Raw genomic sequence first — 4,497 nt, 5'->3', positions numbered from 1 at the left:
CTATAGTTGCATCGCGCCTGCGACGCGACTCTAGAGATGCGCCCCTCTTTCGTCACGAGATGCATCACGCATCTGCCTACCCTTGCGCCAGGGTTTGCCGCATTGTAATTGCGGCGCATCTGCCGTGACGCAAGGTTAGTTTTGAGTTACGCATTTTGTTCTGGTGCACCTCTGGAGGTGTGCAGCCCAGAACTCGTAAGTATGCCCCTAAGTGCATTACCTGTGCATCCCTGCAAAGTGTGAGGCACGCCAGCACCACCCATGGTGCGCCGTATTTTCAATGCGGCACGCCATGGTGCCAAAACGTCACCGAAGCGTTACGCATCGGTGCCGTAAAGGCGGCTCATTGATGGAGTTGCGTTGCAACGATGGCGCAGCTCCAGCAATGCTGCGTCAAGCCGTAAGCCTGCTTCATGCAGGCGCAGGGTTTCAGTGACGCATCATTGTCCTAAATGACTGAGTAGAGGCTCAGGTGCAGTCCTTCCTTTGTAGCCCTCTTTTTGGCTAAAATAGTTGGTTCTTGTTCTTTCTAAATGTTTGATTTGGTTGACAAGGACATCGACAAGCAGCAATCATCATTTTTTTCTGTTCTTTCTTTCATGTTGTACGTCAGGTCCGCCCAGGGGCAAGCGGACAGAAACAGCGGATGCAGTGGCTCCAAAGGAGGAGGATGATGCAGGCCAGGGCGGCGAGTGCTCCTTTGCTGGCCCCAGTAAGTTTTCATTTAAATATAGAGGACCTATTGTTGTCCAAGCGTTCCTAATTTAAATTTTCGAAACAGTGTTTAGATAGGAGCTAAATCAATAATACTACTGTTGCAGGGACAATTCTCCACAAACCTTACTATGGACACCAAAGACCAGAGTAATAATATTTCAGAGTGGCGTGTTTGGCACACTGTATACTATAGTATAAACTCGGTAGTGTCAGCGGCACGGACTCCTCCTTGCAAAAATTACAAAACCTTTCTCTCAGTCACTCTAGCTTGGAGGACCAAAAACCACAGAGTCTATTCAAGTTTAAAAGCTTTATTAAAAAAAGTAAAAGTAAACACATATATTAAAATAAAGTTAGCTGGAAAAGGAAAAGTGCTTGGTGCTGAGTTGATGAGTAATGGAACACATGTCTTGTGGTCGAGCCGAGCTTTCACCTGGTTTAGTTGGTTGCTCTTGTCCGTAGAAGTCCAGCGTCTGTCTGTTCAGAGAAAAAAGATGTGTGTTAAAATTAAGCAAGCATTCATCAATTGTGACAAAAAAGTGCAGCAAGACAACAGCCTTCCCTGGAAGGAGGGACATTTTTACTTTAGACTAGAGTAGACAGTCAATTATTTTTTCTGTTTTCAAACTTCTTCATTCCTAGACCAAATACTAGTGAGTGGTGTAATCTAACAGTCTTAAATATATTTTTTAGGTGGAACAGCTGGTGGCGGGGCCAGCTCGGACGTGATCGTCATCGACTCGGAGTCTGAGGGCGACTCTGGGGAGGATGCGGCGCAAGTGGACAATCAGACTGTGAGGAAGCAGGCAGCGGTGGTGTGGAGTACAGGTAAGCTGGATCATGGTACTATCTGACTCTTAGATAGCATATGATGTGTATCCAGTGCTGGACCAGTGACAAATTACAATATGGTAATTACAGCAGGCTGGGACCGACAGACAGATAGAGGCAGAGAGAGAGGAAGACAGAAGGAGAGAGAGAGGGAGGGAGCCAGAGGGAGGGAGACAGAGAGAGAGACAGCGAGGTAGAGGGAGACAGAGGGAGACAGAGAGAGAGATAGAGACATATCGCCTGGGCCTGGTGCGGATGATACGGTTGCTGGTGTGGTTAACGGCTCAGAGGAAAAGTCACTCACTTCTGCCAGATCTCTTTCATATGAAAGAGCACCAAACCAAGGATACAAGTGAGTTGTGGGAAGGGAAATGGTGATTCAAGCGCCCCCCCCTTGCCCCTCCATGCGGACGCCCATGATACTGGCCTCAATAGTTTTGTACTGCGCTGGCTAGTTGCTAGTTGTACTGTGACACAACTTCCTGCTGAATCATTTTGTGTTAATCATATTTTTAAAGAGCATTCGTTACAGATTATGTTTTTCTTTCTTCTTATAGTTGGTAATACCAAAACATGGAAACCGAGCAGGAGTATGCGGGCTGTACTTGCCCGGCAACGGAGGCTGGATGCCACTGTTGCGCAATATCGCCGGCTGGTGGAAATGGAGAGGGGCGACACGCACTCCAGTGTAACATCTTCTGCATCCTCCTCCGTGACCCCACGTTCTGCCGGTAAGCGCAGTGCTCCAGCCAACCGGAGCCGTGCTGGAAGACGCCACCGCCGAGCAGCAAAGGCTGCACCTCCTCACAGTACTGTAAAGGCTCGCTTGCGCCTTGCACTCCGCAGAGTGTCCAACCTAGAGGCGGAGGTCCAGAGATGGAAGGAGTATCAGACTCTGGTGGAGGGCCTCCGTTTAGATCAAGCCATCATCCAGGAGAAGTTTGATGCCCTGGAGGCCAAATTCAACAACCTGCATCCGTAGAGTGTCCCTTGCCCCTTTTTTAGAGACTTTTGGGGGGTGGGAATTGGGAGTTGGGGTTTTTGGGGACTTTTGATGGACTATTTATTTGTTGGGGTTAGGGAGGGTCTTGCGGGAGTTTATTTTGTTAGGGATATAAAAATATACTTTTTCAAACTTTATCTGAGCATAGCTGTTTTTTACTACTTTTGAGCCTGGTGGGTGGTGGTTCTGCAGTAAGTTTGTTTTACGGAACACTGTCATCGTGTTGATTCACCTGTAGTTGGCCAAATGTTTTCCAAAGTTAAATGCCTGTCACAGAGTTTCCATAATCAAGAGTCCTAGGAGTTTACTAGTAGTACCACTGTCACTCTCTCGCCTCTCCTCCTAATACTCCATTATACTACCTCCCATCCAAACGCTTATCTTACCTGTAATTTGTGTTTGTTGAAGGGTTGTCTCCACCTGGAATTCACAGTGTCCTAAAGCGTTCTGCAGCTGGGCCCCAACTGGAGTTTCCCGGCGTGGATTTTCTGCAAAGCAAAAGCAACCTGTAGTTGGCCAAATGTTTTCCAAAGTTAAATGCCTGTCACAGAGTTTCCATAATCAAGAGTCCTAGGAGTTTACTAGTAGTACCACTGTCACTCTCTCGCCTCTCCTCCTAATACTCCATTATACTACCTCCCATCCAAACGCTTATCTTACCTGTAATTTGTGTTTGTTGAAGGGTTGTCTCCACCTGGAATTCACAGTGTCCTAAAGCGTTCTGCAGCTGGGCCCCAACTGGAGTTTCCCGGCGTGGATTTTCTGCAAAGCAAAAGCAACCTGTAGTTGGCCAAATGTTTTCCAAAGTTAAATGCCTGTCACAGAGTTTCCATAATCAAGAGTCCTAGGAGTTTACTAGTAGTACCACTGTCACTCTCTCGCCTCTCCTCCTAATACTCCGTTATACTACCTCCCATCCAAACGCTTATCTTACCTGTAATTTGTGTTTGTTGAAGGGTTGTCTCCACCTGGAATTCACAGTGTCCTAAAGCGTTCTGCAGCTGGGCCCCAACTGGAGTTTCCCGGCGTGGATTTTCTGCAAAGCAAAAGCAACCTGTAGTTGGCCAAATGTTTTCCAAAGTTAAATGCCTGTCACAGAGTTTCCATAATCAAGAGTCCTAGGAGTTTACTAGTAGTACCACTGTCACTCTCTCGCCTCTCCTCCTAATACTCCATTATACTACCTCCCATCCAAACGCTTATCTTACGCTAATTTGTGTTTGTTGAAGGGTTGTCTCCACCTGGAATTCACAGTGTCCTAAAGCGTTCTGCAGCAACTCGTCAACGTAAGTTTCTTCATTGTGCGGAATCCAGGCATCAGCATTACGGGAAATGGATAGAATGAGTCTGGAGGAGGAGGATAGACGACCAGGACTGAGTTCTTGGCAACTAACTTGTGAACCTGATGAATGCTGCGGCAAGACAGTTCTGCTGATGGGCTTGTTCTTTGATTGGGTGATTACAGTTTTGTTGTGAATGGGATCAAGCACTTGGTAAACAAAGAAAGACAGACACACAGGAATAAAAGTGAATAAGGAGTCGAACTAAAAATAAAGTTAATGAATCATTGACTCATTTTCAGAACTCGGTGTCAGGGAAAATGAACTCGTCCTCATACTCTGCAAATTCAGTCGGTAGTACTTGTGGTAACTGAGGAGAACTTTCCTCAGGTAGGTCGGTGTCCTCTTCTTCCTGCGTGCATTCTCGTACTTTGTAATCTGGTGGTATGAAGTGCTGGTTCATCTTTATCATGGTGAGCCGCTCCACATTTGCGGGCAAGAGGCGGGACCTTTTGGAAGTCACAATGCCACCAGCAGAACTAAAAACACGTTCTGAAGACACGCTTGCGAGTGGGCAAGACAAGTAATTGATAGCCAGGTTGGTGAGCTCTCGCCATATGTTTCTTTTCCCATGCCAATACGCCAATGGGTCCTCAGTAATATTGA

At 46.9% G+C, this 4,497-nt stretch overlaps 1 long non-coding RNA gene across 1 annotated transcript; it reads left to right on the top strand.

Moving 5' to 3' along the window:
- The first annotated feature begins 254 nt into the window (after positions 1 to 254).
- On the top strand, positions 255 to 2,167 carry LOC147732830 (uncharacterized). The gene is made up of 3 exons (XR_015308689.1): positions 255 to 712; positions 1,411 to 1,545; positions 2,106 to 2,167. It is a non-coding gene; the product is annotated as an uncharacterized LOC147732830 (long non-coding RNA).
- The last annotated feature ends 2,330 nt before the right edge of the window (positions 2,168 to 4,497 follow it).

The sequence above is a fragment of the Lissotriton vulgaris genome, chromosome 2_1 (genome assembly GCF_964263255.1).
Source record: "Lissotriton vulgaris chromosome 2_1, aLisVul1.2, whole genome shotgun sequence".
Classification (NCBI taxonomy): domain Eukaryota; kingdom Metazoa; phylum Chordata; class Amphibia; order Caudata; family Salamandridae; genus Lissotriton; species Lissotriton vulgaris.
Note: the sequence above shows the minus strand (reverse complement) of the source record. Positions and strands in the feature narration are given on the sequence as shown.